At 49.2% G+C, this 22,720-nt stretch overlaps 1 protein-coding gene across 4 annotated transcripts in view; it reads left to right on the top strand.

The window, feature by feature from the left end:
* Window positions 1–22,720, top strand: part of LOC147459138 (uncharacterized) — a 267,221-nt gene that overhangs the window by 21,207 nt on the left and 223,294 nt on the right. The gene's annotated exons all lie outside the window — the stretch shown is intronic.

Genomic DNA, 22,720 nt, shown 5'->3' with positions numbered 1-22,720 from the left:
GGAGGTGTAGGCATTAGGGAGGAAAGGGCTGTACCTGCTGGAAGATTGAGGCCGAGGGCTGCCCTCTGAGCTCGTGTGAGAACACCAGCTGGCTCCTCTACCAGCTGCAACTTGTCTTGAGAGGCAATCATATGGGCAGAAAGTGGTGGCTTGGGGTTGGTACTAACTGCTATCAAATTGATCTTGGGAAAGGTGAATTCAGGTTGGCTCTGACTTGGGCTCGCAGAGGTAGAGGCGCGTTGTTTTGTACAATCCTTAGTGTAGTGATCCTGAGCCTCAGGGCAAAGTTGGCACGGAGAAGAGCCTTTTGGTAGAGGGCATTTGCTCTGATAATGCCCATATTCTCCGCATCTGTAGCAGAGTATGGGCCGATTGGAAGGACGAAACGGGGGACGCGGTGGTTGCTGCATGGAGTTGGAGGCTGAAGTGTAGAAGCTCTGAGGGGTTGAGGTGGCATTAGCATTATAAAAACTTTGAGTCGGGAAAGTACTTGGCATACCTTGGACAGCAGGGGTATTGAGCAAAGGTGGCATGTAGTTGGGATGGCCGTAGTGGGAAACCATGTTGGATGATGGTGCTAACCCCTGTTGGAGAGTAGGACCAAGACTTTGCTGTATTTTGTGCAATCCCTTTAGATAATAGCAATCCTTATCTTCATGACCCGATTTTTTGCAGAAGTGGCAATAAGAGCGAAGGGGACAGTCTTGTGGAGGGTGTCCTGGAGAGCGGCATGAACTACACCATACCATAGCCTTAGTCTCCTGCTGAGACCCGAGCTCTTCTAACTCTCTTTTAAGTTGATCATAAGCCTCTTGAAGTGGAGGCTTCTCCTGTCTGAGAGAGAAGGATCTCTCTTCTTGAAGGGCCCGCTGTAACTTTAGGGCTTCCAGTTCCCTTCGTAAAGAAGTCAAGGGGTCTGATGGACTGTCCACGAGTACAGGGGCAGTGTCTAACTGAGGAGAGTCAGTGAACTGCCTTCTTGCTCTCTCTATTCTAGTAGTAGTAGCAACAAAGTCCTCCAGACTGGCTTTAGGATGGAGACTTTCTCTGAGCTTTTGTTGAGAAGTCTTAGGCAGAGCGTTCTCTACCCACTTCTTTACCATGAATTCCCCTGGTTGCTGAGGCAGCTTGGCGATCAGGGACTTTGTTTTGGTCATGAGCTCTGCAAATGTCTCCTTGGGCTGGAGCAACAGGTTGGCCAACTCATCTAGAATCTTCTCTTGATAATCCCCTGGTCTGAAAGCTTCACAGAACTGTTGTCTTAACATGGTCCAAGTAGTAAAGTGGTTTTCAGCAAACTGACTGTACCATTTATCTGCAAGACCATCCAAGGTGGACGGAAAGAGCACCAGGTATGCGTCTTCTCTGTTGAGGCCACGACCTCTGCAAAGAGAGTCAAACCTCCGAGCATGGTCGTCTGCATCTTCTGTGGAGAGACCTTTAAAGGTAGGGAACTTGATGTTCACCTTTGCCAGAACACTTGTGAGCTCCTCCATGGCCTCTTGCTCCTGAGTCTGTTGCTCACTAGCTTGCTGTAACAAAATGGGGGAGAGCCTTACCGGAGAAGGTGACCTGGAGGATGTAGAATTGGTCGAAGGAATGGAGGTAGCCGTATGAGTAGGTATGGGTGATGGGGTTAATATGCTTCTATTGGGCACCAAGGGTTGACGCCGTCTGTGGTAGTACTTCAGAGGACTCAGTAGTGCACTTTGACGCTCCAATGACCTCCTTGTATGTGTCATGCAGTAACCGCCAACCCCACCAAGCTTTGGGCAAGAAGACCTTCACTTGGGTAAGACAACCTTCACTTGGCTGAACATTGGTCTAGACCCTGCTAGACCAAGGCGAGTGACTAGACCACCTGGCCTGGACCAGGACGAGGAAGGACTAGACAAGGGACGAGAAGGACTAGACCAGGACGAGGACTGGGTGGACCAGGGCGAGAGAGGACCAGACCAACAAGGCGAGAGACTAGACCAGCTAGATTAAGCTGTCAAGGGTGAAACTGGACCAGACCAACAGGCTGCACAAGCGAAGCGAAGAAACCAGATACTCAACAGAGTGAGACTTCAGTTGAGGTCCCACCGTGATCGCCAAAATGAGAGCACGTGTAGCGCGGATAATGTGTCGTGCTCTCTACAATGTGGGTGCCCCTCATTGCAATGTGCGTGACAATCTCACTCAAACAAATGGAAACTCTCTCAAACAGAATGAAACACAGGAACAATGGATAACAACAGAGACACAACAATGGACCAGAACATGTGGACTCGACTAGCTCAAAGAACAATGTACAGACTCTGGCGTGGCAGCACACTCAGCTCCAACCCAGGACTCACAGGTACAAATGGGGTGTCGAGGCTCAGATGTGCAGGGATGGTGAAGCAGTGCTTTGTGTAAGACTCTCTACTCTCCAGAACGATGCTGGACCAAAGATGAAGCCGCTGATCCCGATGACCAACGGCTACTACTCATATGTAACACCATAAAGGGCCACCAAGGGCTCATAAATGTCAGCCATGTGGTGACCTGGCCACGATGTCCACTAGACCACCGTCGGTACCCTGCCACTGCCACGTGTCACTCCCAGCCCGGAGGGTCCGTCCAGTGTGAAACAGCCTAGACCAACTGTACTAACTGTGTCCTCTGAAAGTGACACTATAGCCTGCTACACCTTGTATCGTTCCACCCGTCGGCAATGAGGGAAACGCCATGTTTTGCCCAAAGCCGTTGAATATTGAGTGTTGCTTGCTCCACAATCGCCTTCTCTCGATCGAGCAAAGTGGTTCGGAGAGCCTCTGAAGATGGTGGCACATAGCCAGTGCCGTACTCTCCTATCCGCTGCACCATAAGTTTCCAATACTCGCTATTTCGATCACACATAGAAGAGGTTAGTATGATAATTTACTATTCATAGTTTGAACTTTAGAGATCATAGTGGCAAAACGATGATAACGGAAGAAATGAGGGTGAAGATCGATAAAGCATATCTCGCCGTGACAAATGGGATATGGTTGTGATAGAAGAATCGGGCCACGGCAGGATCCACCTCTTCCTTCTTTTCTGGGTACCAAGAGGTGGCAAGGGTCCTTTGGCAAGGAATCGGACCCGATGAAGATCCACTGCCATTGGCACCGGGTAGAGAAGAAGAAGAATGGAAAATGAGGGTCTTTGGGTCGATACCTTTGCGTACGGGCTTGGCTTTATGGTTGAATTGCCGATCCTTTTCCTCAAGCTCCTTCCTCTTCTTGATGGTTACGTTGGTGCAAAATCTCACCTCATGTCCCGACACTCGAAGAAAGTGTGCCCTCACTTTGTCATGCCCCCTTTCTTTGTGTAAGAGCATAGCTTGCCTGCCCATGCACGAGAACCTCGCGCCACCGACAAGGTGCCCAACGAGATCACTTCATTCCACCACTACCATTCCTTCGCCTTTTGAGTGTTTCCCGCATGAACGGAGGGGGTTGTACGAGAAGAAGAGGCCACAGATTATCCAAGAAAGAGAGAGAGCTTGATCCTTGAGGGTTTGAGAGAGAAAGCTTGAGAGAGAGGGCTTGAGAAAGAGGCTTGACTCCGTGAGAGCTTGAGAGGAAGGCTTTACTTCTTGAGACCAAGGGAGAAAGAGCTTGAAGCTCTGAGGGCAAGCCCAAGGGAACGAGCTTGAGATCTTGAGGGTAGAGCTTGAGAGCAAGGGAGAGAGATCTTGAGAGCAAGAGAGAGAGAGAGAGAGAGAGAGAGAGAGAGAGAGAGAGAGAGAGAGAGAGAGAGAGAGCTTGCCCTTATCACTAGAATTTCTAGACGAATTGCTGCCAGCAGAAGCATTAGGAACATGTGATTTTCCACTCAGAAGAACCATCAGAAGTGGTTGCTTTGCTGTTACCACCCTTTCTTTGAGCAACAATAAAAGCTTGCTCAACTGCATGGTGTCTAGTCCTCTTTTTTTTTTTGGAAAGTGACTCTTGCAATAGCAATGTGCATAATGCATCAAACTTGACAACTTCAGGATTTCCTTGGGTCATAAGTCTCCAAGTACTAGCAAAAGTCCGGTAAGAATTTGGCAAGGCATCAAGAACGGTCTGCACAAGGGAACTGTCTGAAATGACTTCACCTACAGAAATAAGTTGCTCATTGATATCCTTGACACCAGCAAGGAAAGTGTCCATATCATCTTCTTCATGCGTAATCTTCGACTCCAGCTCTTTATGCAGCAATGTCATTTTTCATTGCCGTTTTTGTAGCACCGGCATCCAACATGGTTTCCCCCTATGGCCATTCAAACTACATGCTGCCTTTGTTGAATACTCCTCCTCTGTAAGGTATGCCAAGCACTTTTCCGTCTCAAAGTTTTTTTCATGCCAATGCTCCCTCAGCCCCTCAGAGCTTCTATACTGCACCCTCCACCTCCATGCAGCAGGAGCTGAGACCACCTCGCCCCCCATTTCGTCCATCCAATCGGCCCATTTTATGCTATACATTCGTAGAATATGGGCATTACCAAAGCAAATGTCCTTTACATGAAGGCATCCTCACTTGGGCACATAGAGTAGCTCTTGGTCTCAGCCTTCCAAAAGGTCCACATCATCCATCTCCACATCCTAGTCTAACTGCCCCAACTGACGAGCAATTTGCTGGTGCTAAGAGCCAACCAACCTCCATGCTATTTGATATTGATGGGGCTTTCTTGGAATCAGTGGTGGCTGACTTGCAACAGATCAAAGGACCAGAGGAAGCCCAGATCGAAGGAGCCAAGCCTACAACAGAAGCCATCTTGAAGAGCACCTTTTAGTAAGTGTCACTTTATGACATGCTCCGGCTCAATGCAAATCTCCGAAGTGACACCCTTACAATCATTCAGTCTCTGTACCCGGGCTCAGGGCCTAGTGTGGCAGGCACCTCCCTGTGAAGCCCTCGTAGTCCTATATAATTTCCTATCCCGCCGCTCCCCTCACCAAATAGGAGTCCTCGTCTCATTGCATCTATTCTTGCGCGCCAATTCTCTGGTGTCATAGTTGATGGTGGATCTGGCATTAATTTGATGTCGGAGTTCACTGTGTTGGCTTTAGGTTTGCAACCTACACGCCTTGCTCCCTTCACAGTTACATTGGCCGACCAAAGGACAGTCTACCTAGTGGGCATATTGAACAAGGTGTCCCTGCAAGTACAAGACTTCACCTTTAGCTTGGATTTTGTTGTGGTTTGTCTTCCTCAAGTTGAGGGAGGATTTCCTTTGCTCATCGGTTGACCATGGCTGCGGCACACTAAAGCACTTCATGATTGGGGAAACGACGCCATGTGGATATATACTCCCGGCTCCCCAATGCAACCAATTCGACTCCAAGGAGGCATGGATCCAGTAGTTAGCATAGTTCCGTGTCAGTGGAGTCCAACCCTGATCTCGAGCAGTCTATCCTACCTGACGGGTCCGATGAAGCTCTACTGCAATGGTTGGAGGCTACCACATCGCTGCCATGCTATGTGGTCTCTATTCAACCCTTGCCCGAGGATACACCCTCTTCTCCTGTTCATCTAGCTGAGATCAATGAGCCACATTATCCTGAAGCAAGTTTGACGATAACTGAGGACCATACTGCTGTTGCCCCTTGATGGAAGCCATCAACCTTGGTGAACCTATACACATCATAGCAGCGGAAAGAAATCTCCTTCGCAAGAGTTCACCAACACCTCACCTCTCTCCTTAGCCGCTCTGTGCTTGACTCCCCAACCATGTCAAAGCACTCTGCTGTGTCTGAGGATTTACCCTTCGAGGAGCTTCCACCAGGATGGTTACAAGAAGAATATGCTGATTTTCACATCGACCAGACACCAGCCCATGATGTCTCAAAGCTCCAGGAGGCGGCTCAATCTTCATCTTCTGATGCATCCTCACCAGTTACACCTCCTGACCTGGTTAGAGAAGTCAACCTAGGCGACCCCGACAACCCTCAACACATCCTCTTAGCCGCTTGGTTATGGGATCATCCCGTGGTACTCGATTAGGTAGTCTCTTTTATGTGTTCCCTTAAAGATGTTTTTACCTGGTCTTACAAAGATTTGGAAGGAATCCCACCAGAATTGGGTGTCCATACTATCCCTCTGGTTGAAGGGGGCTAAGCCAGTCAGAGGTTGAGCTTGTATGCTGAAGTTGTCAAGAAAGAGCTAGAAAAAATGGTAGAAGTAGGGATCATTGTACTAGTGGAGCACACTGATTGGCTATCACCCATGGTCATAGCGCCTAAGAAGCAATCCAATAAAACACGCGTGTGCGTCGACTACCATGCTCTGAACAAGGTGATTATCCCATATGGTTTTCCCACACCCTTCACTGAGCGTGTGCTCGAAGATGTGGCAGGGCACGTACTTTACAGTTTCACGGATGGCTTCAGTGGCTATAATCAGATGGGCATCCATCCAGGTGATCAGATCAAGACGGCTTTTGTGACTCCATGGGGTATTTTCATTTACACCAGAATGTCTTTTGGGCTGAAAAATGCTACACCTTCTTTGAATCGTACAATATATTTCATCTTTTGTCCTTTGCTCACGGATCATCTTCACATCTTCATGGACGATTATTCAACCTTCTTGGGTGCTCAATGTTCAACCCCAGTGAAGAATCTAGAGGAGCACCTCGCTCATCTCTTTGCCGTCTTCCTCAGGTGCAGGGAGGCACGTTTGAAGCTCAATCCGAACAAATGTCATTTTTTTGTCACTGAAGGTACACTGTTAGGCCATGTGGTGTCTGCTAAAGGGTTAGCGCCTGACCCAGAGAAGATAGTCGCCATCTTGAAGTTGCCTCCTCCCATCAATCCTAAAGGTGTTCAGAGCTTTGTAGGCCACACAAGCTATCATCGCAGGTTCATTCGTATGTATGCACAGGTGGTTCAACCATTGACACGTCTTACCATTGCTTCTGTATCCTTTCAATAGTCAAAGCCCGAGGCTAAAGCATTTGCCTACCTCAAAAAACGCTTCACTGAAGCACCTATTCTAGTTGCTCCCGATTGGTCTCTCCCTTTTCATGTGCATACAGATGCCAGTCAGCTGGTTGTGGGTGTTGTGCTGACTCAACCTAGCAAGGAGTTTAACCTGGATTGGCTTGTTCACTACGTAAGTAGATTGCTTACTAAAGCTGAGCGCAACTATAGCACGACAGAAAGGGAAGGTTTGGCTATTGTATATGCTCTTCAAAAATTTCTTCACTACCTATTAGGGGTTCACTTCATAGTTATTACTGATCACCATGCCCTGTGCTATCTGCTTAATAAGCCGCAAGTTGCAGGTCGAGTATGGCGGTGGCTAATCCTATTTCAAGAGTTTGATTTTGAAGTGGTTCTCCGTCTCGGCAAGCATCATGTCATTGCTGACCACCTCTCTCGCATTTAAACAGGTGAAGAAGCTACAGGGATTGCGGATGACTTTCCAGATAGCAATCTCTTTAAGGTGGATACAACTCCCGAATGGTACGGCGATGTCTTGTATTTGCTATCCACTGGCCTGTACCTAGATAATGCATCTCCACTGCTGAAGAGAAGATTGTTGATGAAGTCTAGGCCATTCAGTCTGACTCGAGGCTAGCTCTACAAGTCGAGACCAGATGGTGTTCTAAGGCGGTGTGTCTCCCCCCATGAAGTTAAGCATATTCTTGAAGATGCCCACAATGGTCCAATTGGTGGCCATTACCTTGGTCACATCACCACCCAAAAAATTTTACAGAGTGGTCTTTGGTTTTTCGGGATGCAATAGCATAGCACGTGTCAAGGTTTGTGATGTTTGCCAGGGTTGTGGACCAAAACCAAGTAAGCAGTCCCAACCGTCCTCCGCAGGTCTCCATGGCATGCTTATCTTATGAAAGATGGGGCTTAGATTTTGTGGGACCAATTTCTCCCCCGCCTCAACCAAGTAATCGGAAGTATTTGCTCGTGGCTACAGACTATGCAACCAAGTGGGCAGAGGTACTGGCGACAATTGATTGCACTGGCAATACTGTAGCCAAGTTTTTGCATGAAAATATATTGTGCAGGTTTGGATGTCCCCTGGAGATCACCAGTGATAGGGGCAGTCACTTTGTTAATGAGACGATTTCAACCTTGCTAACCAACTATAAGATTTTTCATTGCAGATCTTGCGCGTATTACCCTAGAGCCAATGGGTAGGCCGAGAGCACAAACAAGGTTTTGATCACCCTCCTATGAAAAGCATGTCATCTCCATCCGGCGTCATGGGCTCAAGCTATCCATAGCACTCTCTGAGCATACTACACTTCATTCAAAACCACAACCAATCACACATCATTTCAACTAGCCTTCGGCTTGGAGGCCATAGCTCCGTTCGAATTCAACTCAGGATCTCCTCAATTGGCTTCTCAAGCTCTGCAAGCAGAGCAACTTCGTCGCAAAGCATGGCATGATCGCCATCTTCGTAAGCCAAAAATACTGCAAGGATCACTAGTGCTATTGTATCAAGCTAGATATCAGAAAAAAGCAAAGAAGTTGGTCCAAGCCTGGGAAGGACCGTATATGGTACATGAAATTTTACCACAGGGTGCGGTCTAGTTAGTGACTTTGGAAAGTGTTTCCTTGCCGCGGATAAATGGCTCCAGGATCAAATGCTACTACCCCTTACCATAAGCCAAAAGCGATTTCCCCACTAGTACTTCAACCTGCAGAGTGCCTTCTCTCTCATTCAGTCTAGCGTTAGCCCGAGCCTTGTGCTCCCTACCAACCTGCCACCTTTTCAGCTCACTTCTATCATTTGTCTTCATCCCATCGTAGTCCCTGTATCACCTTCATCTTTGTCCCACTGTTAAACAATGCTTTTCATGATGACAATGTCTATCTTTTGCCCCGCAAGTTCTTGAATTGATTCTCGCTCTGTATACTGGTGTTCTTTCATTAAACATTCTCCTATTTGGTGAATTGAATCCATATCCTTATTCAGTTGCACTGAGGTCTTGATCTGTAATTGGGTGCTTCTCTCTTTTCCATGGAACTTTCTCATGGAGCCTTCGCATCTTACATTGGATTGTCCACTTCCCTTCCTGGTGTCCCTTTTTTCAAAGTATAGCTAGCCGCTGTTTTACTCTTCTTTTCCTTATGGCGGTCTTCATTTCACAGGTGGCATTAAGTTCTGTTTGTAAGCCTTTGTGAACATAGCAGTGTATGTTTACTTTCCAAAAGTTTTACAAAACCATCTCTCTTCCTAGTAAGTTCTATTTTCACACAACCAGTACTGTATTCATCTCCACCACCTTCAACAGCAACCTTGGATGTTCACCATTGCACAAGCCAAAGAATTTCCTCATCATGCCTTGGAATCATCAAAAAGCGCCATCTCCCTAGTTGTTAACTTCCGTCTTGTCCCTAAGCCTCTACCCCCATCGTCTCTATCCAACCCCCCTCGCCCCTACCCTCCCCTCTCGTCCCTGCCCACCTCCTCTCGTCCCTCGCCTCTACCCACCCCCTCTCGCCCTTCTCTAGTCTCTCGCCCCTACCTAACCCCGTCTCGCCCCTCTCGCCCCTCTCTAGTCCCTCGCCCTACCCAACCTGCTCGACCCTCTCTACCTTCTCGCCCCTACCTACCCTCCCTACCACTCGCCCCTGCAGAGCAGTACAAAGCCTGTGGGGTACAGAGCAGTATAGTGTTGGCTGGCAGTTTGCGTCAATCACAGATTTGGGTACTGAGATACTATGGCAGGTCGAAGTAGGCAAATGCGGCGGGAAGCTTTGCGAAAACAGCCTACTCGTAGGGACAAGCAAAGTAGTTTTGAAGAGGAGGCAGAATCTGATCAAAGCAGCCATGGTGTCACTGAGATGACCTTTTTTTTTTGCCGAGAAAGAGATCCTTTATTAGTTAATGAAATTTCCCATGGGGCTACAACCACCTCTACTAGAGAGGGTTATAACAATGATAAGGGGAGACCCTCCCAAAAAGAAAAAAAACAGCATATGTACAATGAGGCTAAATCAGGAGATGGGAGGAGGGAAAAGCTACACAGGTGGACGGTAGTGCCATCTGTTCACACCCTGGACCATGGTGAAGAAAGGCTCAGGGTGCTAGAGTCGAAGGAATGCCTCTCTACGCTCCCGCATGTGGTCGGAGCTGCCTAGGAGCCTCTCGAACTGTTCCTTGAGAGTATGGATCAACTCTAGCCAAAAATCTTGAACTGTCTCTGTTGGTGGTACAAGGCGAGCCTCAAAGATGCTGAAGCAATGGGCCTGCCAGATGAACCAGAGTGTCAGGCCACAGACGAGCTCCCAACTCTCCTCTCTCACTGCAACACTCTTGTGAAGTAAGCTCTGTAGCAGGCTGGAGTGTAGGTCGACTCCCCTGTATCACTATCATCCTGTTGGTGGAGGATAGCTCAAACTGTGGTGCCGGGCCCGTGAGAGTGGACCAAGCAGCTGGCCCCCAAGTGTACTGCAGTGCTGTGGAAAGAGCTGGCATCAGCCGAAGGAAACGAAGCCAAACCTGCTGTGCCATAGGACAGTCCCAAAGACAGTGACGCTGACTCTCCAAAGGATGGCCACAAGCTGCACATGCTGCCGAGAGGCCACTATGTACAAGCTAGCTCCCCTCTGCTGTAGCTCTATGTCCAACCAACCACTGGAACAAAGTGATTCGCCGCGGCTGTCTGGCGTCCCACAACCTCGCCCCAAAAACTGACAAGAACTCAACTGTGAGACCCTCCTCCTACCAATGAGGTGTTGCAGCCTCTCTCCGTGCTGCCAATATGTGGCGTCCCAATCGAACAGTGTACTGAAAGAAAGGGAGACCTGGATGGTCGGCTGAGGAGAAAGGGTCCCTCCGAAACCACTCTCCAGGATCCCACTGCACTCGTGCCAGTGGACAACTCTCCTAAGCCCACAGCCTCCAGTGGCCTGTCTCAAGAGTTGCTGGGTCAAGATCTATGACACAAGTCCTCCCATAGATGCCCACAACTTTGATCATCTGAAAACAGCTCTCTGTAACCTGTGGGGCCTCTACAGAGACTCTTGTGTAACCGACCCTCACCCTGTAGCTCGAAAAACATGGAGGGTACAGTCTTTGAGCAAGTCCGAACTGCGATGAGGACCTCCAATCGCGTGAAGGCCCCCATCCATCTGGGCGCTGCTGACCCGAGAGGTGTAAGCCACTCAACCGATACTGCCTCTGTGATGTCTTGGCACATGCTCTGCACCCCTCTCATGCAGAGTTACTGGGGAACGGTCTTTTGAGGCCTTGGAACGCCGGAACGGCGTTCCGGCTGGCCGGTGGGACGTGGAACATTTCGGATTGGACAGACATTCCGACAGGTGGGCTGTGACCGGAATGGCCAGACAGGAACGGATGGGAACGCGCCGGAACACCGGAACGTCTGTCAACGGCTAAAAACGGCAGTTTTTTGAGTTTTAAAAAAAGTAACTGTTTGGGGCAGCCAAGTTGCCAACGGCCATTTACACCTCCATAGCTTATATAATTGCCCCTTCTTCCCCCATTCTTCACAAATGCATCAAGGTTGAAGGCCCTCCCTCTCTTCCTTGCTCTAAACTCTCAAGCCATAGGGCCTCAAGGTCAAACACTCAACCTCTCTCTCTCGGGCTAACCCTCAAGGCTCAAGGCTCAAGCTCTTCTTCTCTCGGTCTCAACTTTCAAGAGGTGAAGCCTCTCTCTCAAGCTCTTTATCTCAACTTCTCATTGCTCAAGCTCTTATGGAATCAAGCCTCTCTCTCTCTCAAGCCCTCTCTCTCTCTCTCTCTCTCTCTCTCTCTCTCTCTCTCTCTCTCTCTCTCTCTCGGATAATCCATGGCCTCTTCTTCTCGTACAACCCCCTCCGTTCATGCGGGCAACACTCAAAAGGCGAAGGAATGGTCGTGGTGGGATGAAGTGACCTTGGAGGGCACCTTGTCGGCGGCGGGAGGTTCTCGTGCATGGGCATGCAATCTATGCTCTTACACGCAGAAAGGGGGGCATGACATAGTGAGGGCACACTTTCTTTGAGTGCTGGGACATGAGGTGAGATTTTGCACCAACGTAAACATCGAGAAGAGGAAGGAGCTCGAGGAAAAGGATCGGCAATTCAACCATAAAGCCAAGCCCGCACGCAAAGGTATTGATCCACAGACTCTCATTTTCCCTTCTTCCTCTCTACCCGGTTTAGGTGTTGGTGCATCTTCATCGGGTCCAATTAGTCGCCAAAGGACCCTTGCCACCTCTTGGGACCCAAAGAAGAAAGAAGAGGTGGATGCGGCCGTGGCCCGATTCTTCTATCACGACCATATACCATTTGTTGCGGCGAGGTATGTTTTATGATTTATCAATCTTCTCTCTCATTTCTTCCGTTATCGTCGTTTCCGCCTTTTTGATACTAACCTCTTCTATGTTTGATCGAAATAGGTTGGAGTATTGGAAAGTCATGGTGCAAATGATAGGAGAGTATGGCACCGGCTATGTGCCGCCATCTTCAGAGGCTCTCCAAACCACTTTGCTCGATCGAGAGAAGGCTATCGTGGAGCAAGCAACCCTCAATATTCAGCGTCTTTGGGCAAAACAGGGCGTTGCCCTCATTGCCGACGGGTGGAGCGATACAAGGAAGAGATCTATCCATGGTCTCGTCGCATACTCGAGTGGAGAGATGTACTTTGTGCACTCTCATGATGCCACCGAGAGTGGCAAGTCCGCCGATGTCCTCTCTGCAGAGTGGACATCGGCCATAGAAACGATCAATGAGCAACACGTGGTGGCCTTTGTCACAGATGAGGAGGAATCAAACAAGGCATCAACAGCTATTATAGAGGGCCACTATCCGCATGTGACAGTGTGCTTTTGCATGGCACATTGCTTGAACAACCTTCTAAAAGACATCGGCAAGCTAGACTGGATCGCTTCAGTCATTGCTGATGCAGTGAAGATTTACTTCCATCAACAATCACAACTTGGTTCGGAGTGAGTACCTCAAGAGGTCGGGCGGCAAAGTGCTTCTAAAGTATTCAGACATCCGCTTCGCATTCAACTTTCTTCTTGTGCGTAGGCTGTCTGAATGTCAAAATGCGGTCTGACAGGTTTTCATCAGTGATGAGTTCACCACCTCCCCCTATGCAAAGCCAGTTGCAGGGATTTTGTGCAAGGATAAGGCAAAGGATCTTGAGTTCTGGAAGGAGCTCAAGAGTCTAGACGCACAGGTAAAACTGGTGGTTCATTTGCTTCGAGTTCTGGATGGCATGGATCCTTGCATTGGTAAGATTTATGAGGCAATGGACCGCATGATTGAGCAGCTTGCACAACTTGAGCTGAAAGTGGAGCGATATGAGGAGATCCATGCGCTTTGCAGCTCAAGGTGGAATTCATACGTCTCTCCTTTACACGGGGCAGGGTACATGGTGGATCCAGAGTTCCAAGGTGCAGGTCAAGAGACAAATAGGGAAGTCATGAACCAATTTATAGAGATCTTAAACAAGATGGTCCTAGACAGAGATGGGCGGCACATTGTCAGAGATCAGTTGAGACAGTATAGAGAGATGCGGGGGTCATTTGGCAGTCCAGATGCTCAGATATATTGCAGGAAGATAGGTTCAGTGCTATGGTGGGAGGACTATGGCTATGATGGCCCTGAGCTTCAGAGATTGGCGATCCGTATTCTCAGCCAGTCACTTAGTACCTCATGCTTGGAGCAATTGTGGAGTACCTTTAGCCACATTGCTTCCAAGAAGAGGAATCGGCTTGGAGTGGAGAAGGCTAATGATCTTGTCTTTGTCAGCGGAAATTTGAAAATGCTTTGCAAGAGTACAGACAAATATATAGATCCTTTTACACAGTGGGAGATGGAGCAAGAGGCTCCTGAGGCAGGCGGAGATGCACATCCATCAACACCAGGTACTTCATCCGTGGCTGAGATTGAGCCGGGCCTAGAGCTCGATGATGAGGAATGGGAGGATGTGCATGATTTACAGCCGGCTACTACGAATTGGGAGGCCTCTTAGGCTAGTGGCTCTTGAGTCTTGAGTGTTGGCCATTTATCCTTACCTTTTTGTATGGTTGCTTGAGCCTTGCCCTCTTTGCCATTTGTAGCTACTAGCATCTTTATGGTATTTGTCACCTTCAGTCTTTTGGTATTGTGGTCACACTGGTTGGCCCGCCTTTGGTTTTTTGGTAGCACCTTGGCGGCCCTTGTTAGCCATAATTAATTCGAAAGTGTTATCTCTGACTACTACTCTTGCAATTATTTGAGAGCATTGTGTATGGGCATTGTGTTTGCTCAATGTTGTGTATGTGCTATGTACTTTGGGCGCTGCACATCCCAATCAAGTCATAATAAGGTTGAATGGTCTTCGCTTTGTGTTTTTTGTGGGTATTAGAGTCAAAGGACTCTAGTACTACTTGTATTCAAACACGTAACGCTAAAAAAAACAATATTTGGGTGTTTTTTTAGCCTCCCGTTCCGCGCCGTTCCCGTTCCCGTTCCCGGCCCATTCCCGTTCCCCCCATTCCGCAGGGAGGCCCGTCGCCGTTCCCGTTCCGCGTTCCGCGTAACTCTGCTCTCATGCTCTGTAGCTCCTCTGACAAACCTGAGAACTGTAGCGAGTCACCTAAAGTACGTGCTGGACCCTCTGCCATGGGACCCCAAGAGACATGAGACGTACTACCAACCAAGTGGCCTCTGTGTGTGCTGACCATGGGGTTCCAAACAAGGGGCTGTCTCAGGCTCTCCTCCGTGCAAGTAGGCTGGTGCTGCTTCAAGCCTGTGTTCGCAGCTGCTCCCAGGATCGAAGAAGGCTCACAACAAAACGGTCCTCTAGTCTCATGCTCAGGCCAACTGTGCGCATCTCAGTGAAAATTCATATGGTGGAAGTTCTCCAAGGGCCTCCAGCTTGAGGCACTCTAGCTCTAAGCCACTGAAGCAAAAACTCCTTCCAAGGCTCCTCCCCTGGAAGCAGTCCTCTGACAAGAAACTTCCCAAGAACGGCTCTGTTGTGCTGTGCTGGGTCTATGATCCCCAACCCCCTCTGAGAACAAGGTAGAGTGATGACCTGCCAAGCCACTTTGGTCTTGGCTATCTGAGTATAGCACCCTGACCAAAGGAAATTCGTGATCAGCCTCTCTGCCTGGCTGATGCAGGAGCTCAAAAAGATCCAACAAGATGTAATGTACCACATAGTAGCCAACAACACCTGGTTGGCCACTACAACACTGTCTGCCAAAGAGAGTCGTGCTGAGCTCCAATGTAATAGCTTCCTCCTGATGGATAGGAGGAGGGGAGCAATCTGTTGCTCATGATACAAGTCCAAGCCAACCTGATAGCCCAAGTAACGAACTGCAGTCCCTGGGGGGATCCATCTGAAACCCTCACCTGGCATCCAATCAGGCGTAGGAGCACTACCAACCGAGAAAGCCACTGTCTTCCTTTAGTTGATCAGTGCGCCTGATGCACAACAAAAGGTCTCTAGAGCCTGCTCACACCTGTGTAGGTTGGCCTCTGGCCCTCCAAGTACAAAGCTGAGTCGTCTGCAAACTCAGCATCCAGTAGCTCATCGCCCCAAATAGGAAACGCTAAGCCACGTAAACCAACTTGCTGTGAAACCAAAAATTTGCTCATCGCCTCAGCATAGAACAGAAAGAGGAAGGGGGCAGGAGGGCAGCTCTGTCTGACAAAACGTGTGAGCATGAACCGACCTCCTCTACCTCCTGCCAAAAACACCTGATTGTGTGCATGTCTGTAGAGAGCTGACACACCTCTGATCCAAGCATTTGAGAAGCCCATCCTACGTAGAGTACCCTCCAAGAAGTCCCAATGAACTCTGTGCCTGTCAGCTCCGCCTTCTCAGTCGCTCGACCCAGCCACAAGCCATGGCATTCAGAAAATCTATTAAGGTTGAACAAAGGCGTGTTCCCATGCTGACACACAGCCGCCCAATCGGCACCCTCAGTTCAGCATTGAACCAAGCATCATCTCCAAGTACACCCCTCTCCAGCCCCATCACCACGGCTGGGAGAAAATCCTTTGCATCTATGCTGCGTACCCCAAAGAAACCATCCGACATACGAACCTCCGATTGGGATGCCCTCCAAGCGCAAATCGAGGCGTTACAAGAGGAGAACCTCCTTCTTCGATATAGTTGAAGGACATTTTAACAAAACTTGTATGAGTCCCATGTATAATGCTCTCTAGAAGTGGTTGAATCTGTAGCGGAGATAATGTGTTGTGCCCTTTGTAGTGGGTGCTCCTCAGTGCAATGTGCGTGATATCTCACTCCACAGAATGAAAACACAGAAGACAAAGAACAATAGAGAAACAACAATATGACTCAGCAGATCATGAACAACACGAACATCGACAAACTCAAAGAAACCGACACAGACTCTGGCATGGCAGCACACTCAGCTCCAGCCCAGATCTCATAGGTACAGTGGGGGTGTCGAGACTCAACTCTGTAGGGATGGTGCAGACGTGCTGTGTACAACTCTGATGATATACTCTCGATGATTGACCACCCAAAAGTAGATAATGATGCGTACCGACGATTCGAACCAACCACTCATATGTATCTCCCAAGAACCACCAACAGTTGGCAGATATCCCAGTCCAGCTAAGCCTATCTCTTAAGTGAGGTGGTGGTGATGTGGCCACGGTGTCCACTGGACCACCATCTGTAACACTTGCCACGTGTCACAGCCCAGGCGAGAGTCCGCCCAGTGTGAACTCAAGCCCAACTGCAACTAACTGCTTGTTCCATGCCAGTGACATGGTAGCCCTGCTCTACAGGTTGCTCGCCACAAGACCACTCACTGTCCCGGTGAGTTAGAACAATGAGACTAGATGAAACACCACAAAAATAGCAGTACACTTTGATTGAAGAAGGTGATGTTTGGAGAAAATTTTGAGGTCCTAAGAGGAAGTACCAATGAAGTAATGCCGATTTTTGCAAGATATGCTGAAGAAGTAATGACCCCGGCTCAATGAGGTAAGCTGATCATGACCAGAAAGTAGAACTAAATACTGCCAAGATGAACAAAGTGGTGGGTTGCGGTTTCTCCTTTTTGCAATTACTGACATGACCGATTCTCGCTAAAAATTCATTCTGGGCCTTATTTAATCATTCTCGAGGAGAAGGGGTAGGTAGGGGAGGGGTGAGGGGGTTGGTCTAGATAGGGGCGAGGGGGCTATATATGGGCGAGTGAAGGGGGTGGGTAGGGGCGAGTAGGGGAGGGTAGAGGTGAGGGCAAGGGAGGGGGTGGGTAGGGTCGAGTAGGGGGAGGGTAGGGACGAGGGGATAGGGGTAGGGGCAAGTGAGTGGGAGGGGGTGGGTAGGGGCGAGTAGGGGGAGGGTAGGGGCGAGTGAGTGGTGAGGGGGTGGGTAGGGGCGAGTAGGGGGAGGGTAGGGGCGAGTGAGTGGTGAGGGGGTGGGTAGGGGCGAGTGTGTGAGTAAGGGGTGAGTGATAGTGGGTAGGGGTGAGGGGGGTGGGAGGGTGGGTAGGGGCGAGGGGATAGGGGGTAGGGGCGAGAGGGGGAGTAGATAGGGGCGAGGGGATAGGGGTAGGGGCGAGGGCAAGAGAGAGGTGTATAGGGGCTAGGTAGGAAACATCAGACAGCAGACAAAAGCAAGAGACACAGACACAATGAAAACATAGCAGACACCGCTTGAGTTGTCATAATGGCAGCAGTCTTCCTACTGCGCTCCTTCGTGAGCTTACCTAGTGTGAATGCTTTTAGTAAAGGGCCAACTGAGCAATCAACTTCTGTGACTTCAATGCTAGTTGTATGCTCAAGGGGCTCATTGGGCTCAGTTACGATAGGAACACATGAAAAGGCTGTGACCTCAGGCAAAGGTTGAATAGATAGTCCATAACCAGGCATAGACTTGGTAGCTTCCAACCACTCTAAACAGATCTTCGTCTGACCCTTCAGGTGTAGTAGGTTGTTCTTGTTCAGGGTTGGTTTCCATTGACAAAGAACTATACTGCTCCATAGGATCCATGCCTTGTTCTAGGCGAATGGGTTGCATTGGGGAGCCAAGAGTATGTATCCACATTGCGTCATTTCTCCAATCATGCAGTGCTTTGGTATGTCGTAGCCATGGTCTACCGATGAGCAAGGGAAATCCTCCCTCAACCTCGGGAAGACGAACCACAACAAAATCCAAGTTAAAGGTGAAGTCTTGTACCTACAGAGGCACTTTGTCCACTATGCCCACTAGGTAAACTGTCCGCTGGTCGGCCAATGTAACTATGAAGAGAGCAGGGCGAATAGGCTGTAGACCTAGAGCTAACATAGTGAACTCGGGCATCAGGTTGATGCCAGATCCACCGTCCACTATCACTCCTGAGAATTGCCGCCCAAAGATGGACACGATGAGACGAGGGCTTCTATAATCAGTGAGGGGAGCAGCGGGATGGGATATCATATAGGACTCTGATGGTTGCACTGGGAGGTGCCCGCCACTAGGACCTGCTCCAGGGTAAAGTGATTGAATAACTGCAAGGGTGTCACTTCTAAAACTTGCATCTAGCCGTAGCATGTCATAGAGGGACACTTGTTGGAAGGTGTTCTTTAAGATCATCTCTGCTGTAAACTTTTCTTGTTCTACTAGTGGTTTTTCTGGGACCTTGGATCTTTTGTAGATCGGAAACGGCTTCCAAGAAGGCTTCATCAATATCGGAGAGCAAAGACTTGGATTCTTGCTTGTCACCGGGTGATGGCTTGTCAACAACTGAAGGCAGGGTATCCACTGTTGTGAATATGTGTGGGGAAGTTGAACGTGCGGAAATGCTAAGATAGAGAGTGGCTGTCTGGGCCCGAGTGAGGACGCCCGCTAGCTCCTCGACCAACTGCATCTTATCTTGAGGGGTAACCACATGGGTAGAAGGGGGCGGCTGAGGGAAAGGTAAACTCATTCTGGCCTTGACTTGGGTTCGAAGCCGTGGATGCACGAAGTTTAGGGCAATCCTTACTATAGTGATCCTTCGTTTCAAGGCAATGATGGCAGGGAGGGGACCCTTGGGGTAGGGGGCATTTGCTTTGGTAATGACCATATTCTCCGCATCTGTAGCACAAAATGGGCCGATTCAATGGGCGAGTCGAAGGGTGAGGTGGTCCTTGCTCCTGGTGCATGGAGTTGGAGGTGGAAGCATAGAAGCTTTGAGGTGATGAGGGAGCATGGGTATGATAAAAGCTTTGAGAGGGAAAAGTGCTCTGCATATCTTGCATAGGAGGGGCTGTCAGCAAAGGTGGCATGTGGTTTGGATGGCCATAGGGGGAAACCATATTGGATGCAGCTGGTGGCGCTTGTTGAAGAGCTTCCTAGCTCCTCCTATCCTAGTAGCAGCCGCGACAAACTCCTCGAGCGTGGCGTCAGGTCGGAGACTCCTCTCGGAGTTTTTGATGGGAAGTTTTGGGAAGAGCCTTCTCCACCCTCTTCTTAACCATAAATTCACCCGGTTGCTGAGGAAGCTTGGCCACCAGAGACTTTGTTCTGGTCATGAGCTCTGCAAAAGTCTCGTTTGGCTGGAGCATCAGTTTTGCCAACTCATCCAGGACCTTCTCCTGAAAGTCCCTTGGTCTGAAAGCTTCACAAAACTGTTGTCGTAAAGTGGCCCAAGTCGCAAAGTGGTTCTTTGCAAATTGGCTGTACCACTTGTCTGCTAAGCCATCCAAGGTAGATGGGAAGAGTACTAAGTAGGCATCTTCTCGGTTGAGGCCACGACCTCTGCAGAGAGAAACAAACCTTCGGGCATGGTCATCAGCATCCTCTGTGGAGAGACCCTTGAAAGTCGGAAACTTAACATTCACCTTAGCTAGAACGCTTGTGAGCTCCTCCATGGCTGTCTGTGCAAGAGCTTGTTGCACTGGGGCTTGCTGTAACACAGGGGATGAGAAGTTTATTGATGGGGGTGACTGGGGAGGTGTAGAACTGGTTGAGGGATTGGAGGTAGTTAAAGGGGAAGGTCGGGAAGGTAGGGGTAATGGGGCTAGTGGACTTCTACTTGGCACGAAGGGTTGGTGCTTCGTGTGGTAATACTTCAGAGGACTTAATAGTGGGCTTTGTCGCTCTTTTGATTGCCTTGTATGTGTCATGCAGTAACCAAAAGCCCACCCAAGCTTTGGGCACGAAGACCTTGAACTTGCTGAAAACTGGTCCCAATCACCACTAGACCAAGGCGAGAGAGATTTTATACCACTTAGCTGGACCTGGACGAGAGAGACTAGACCAAGGCGAGTGACTGGACCACTTAGGTGTACCTGGATCAGAGAGACTAGACCTAGCCTCGCTAGACCTAGACGAGAGAGGACTAGACCCAGCCTAGAGGCGAGAGACTAGACAAGCAGGTCTAGACGAGTAAGTTGAAAACTAAGTAGGTTGAGGGAAAACCAGACGGGACTAAGCTCAGACCTGTGCGAACAAACCGAGTGATACAGAGAGTTTAAACCAGGTAGCTCCTCAACTTGACATTAACAGAGTGAGACTTCTGTTGAGGTCCCACCGGGCGTGCCAAAAATGAGAGCACCTGTAGCGGAGAGAATGTGTCGTGCCCTCTGTAGTGGGTGTTCCACAGTGCAATGTGTGTGATATTTCACTCCACAGAATGAAAACACAGAAGACAAAGAACAATAGAGCAAGAACAATAGAGCAACAACAGTATGACTCAGCAGATCATGAACAGCACGAACATCGACAAACTCAAAGAAACCGACAAAGACTTTGGCATGGCAGCACACTCAGCTCAAACCCAGATCTCATAGGTACAGTGGGGGTGTCGAGGCTCAACTGTGCAGGGATGGTGCGGTTGTGCTGTGTACAACTCTGATGATAGACTCTCGATGACTGACCACATAAAAGTAGATAATGATGTGTACCGACCACTCGAACCAACCACTCATATGTATCTCCCAAGAACCACCAACAGCTGGCAGATATCCCAGTCCAGCTAAGCCTATCTCTTAAGTGAGGTGGTGGTGATGTGGCCATGGTGTCCACTGGACCACCATCCGTAACACTTGCCACGTGTCACAGCCCAGGCGAGAGTCCGCCCAGTGTGAACTCAAGCCCAACTGCAACTAACTGCTTGTCCCATGCCAGTGACACTGTAGCCTTGCTTACAGAATCCTCATTCTCAGAGCCTTGGCAAGAATTTTGTAGGCTGAGTTAAGGATGGTGATTGGTCGCCATTGCAGAATCTCATCCAAGGAACCACCCTCCTTGGGAATGAGATAGATCAAACCCTCACTCATGCTGTCAGGGCCCAGGCATCTCTCTTGTGTGTAAGATATACTGAAAAGTGCTGCAGAGGTCTGAGCCAAGCAAGTCCCAATACTCTAAGAAAAAACTGGGAGTCAAACCATCATCACCTGGACAGCTACCACAGGGAAGTGCTCTGAGGGCCACGTGGAGCTCCTCTAGCTGAAGAGGCAGCTCAAGCCTCTGGCGCATCTCCTCAGTCGCAAGACAAGGCATCTGTGCCCAGACTTGCTCTCTGCATGCATCCTGACGCTCCGACTGAGGCTCTACTGACAAGAAGTCACGGTAAAAGTTAGGTTATGCAACGTTTGAATGTCAAATTGCATTAGTGGAAGCTATCATGCATTGGCCTCATCGTTGTCTTGATTCTCTTATAATGGACATTATGTCCCATCTGTGGCGGACCCATGCTTAGAAAAAAGGCTTACGCTTGATGTCGATGGAGAAGCTTTGCACTCCTAAACGTCTTGGTGGCCTTAATGTCTTGGATTTGCGCAGGCATGTTCTTGCTAGGAAAGCAATGTTGTTGCCTACACTTGCGCAACAAATTCAGCCTTGGACTCTGATGTTTGCATACCTCGGTCATCATGCTGTTACTTCCTCTTTTGGCCATTGGCAATCATCTACCTGGGAGGTGGTTTTTGGCAAGATGGAAGGGCACATTCTTGGATGTCCTCTTGCTTTTTGGCATCTACTTGGAAAGAGGTTACGATTCATCTTTCATGGAATCCTCGGCAGGAGGGTGATTCGATTCGATTGGAAAGTCTCCATTGGAGTTGGGCATTCTCTCATACTTTGGTCTTCCGCTCCCCTCATCAAGCTTACCTTCTCTCTGGTCGTGGCATTTGTGTGGTTGAGGATGCGGTCGATGAGGCCGGATATACTTTTGAGTTTCCCTTTGCCGCTCGCCATTTTGGATTGGGCATGCATTACCGTCAGTTTTGGAGAGAGCTTCAAAGCATGTTGCTTAACTTTTTGCCTGTTTCACCTTTACCTGATGGTGATCGCATGTCTGGTTGGGAACTTCGGGAAACGCCTCTTCGAGTTATTTTTGCAGCTCGAATTTATGCTCTTCTTCTACCACAATCATGGCTTGCTGATCATTGTAATGCCATTTGGCGCATGCACAAATCAGATCTATGGTGGAGGAAGCTTCTCTCTGCCTTGTGGAAAAGCCATTTGCCTTTGAAGGAGCGACTGTTTCTTTGGCGCTGTTTGCTTGGAGTGCTTTCAGTCGGCACTTTTCTCAGGGGCGCATCATATTCGCCTTTCTTCTTGCGTTCGTTGCTCATCTGCAGAAGAGGATATTTGCCACTTGTTGTGGGATTGCTGCATTACTAGAGACTTCCTTCGCCGTGTATCGGCCTGTATGCGGCTCCGTTTTCCTGGGGTTGTCTTTCACAAAAGGTTCTGGGCATTTGGCATTTTCTCACCTACACTACAACGTTTTGCGGTCTTCTTTATGTGGGTCAGATTCTGGGCTTTTTGGACCTTGTGGCGTCATCATAATGCTT

The sequence above is a fragment of the Adiantum capillus-veneris genome, chromosome 4 (genome assembly GCF_014529385.1).
Source record: "Adiantum capillus-veneris isolate H3 chromosome 4, ASM1452938v2, whole genome shotgun sequence".
NCBI lineage: Eukaryota > Viridiplantae > Streptophyta > Polypodiopsida > Polypodiales > Pteridaceae > Adiantum > Adiantum capillus-veneris.
The sequence above is the reverse complement of the archived record's forward strand: the minus strand, read 5'-3'. Positions and strand labels throughout refer to the sequence as shown.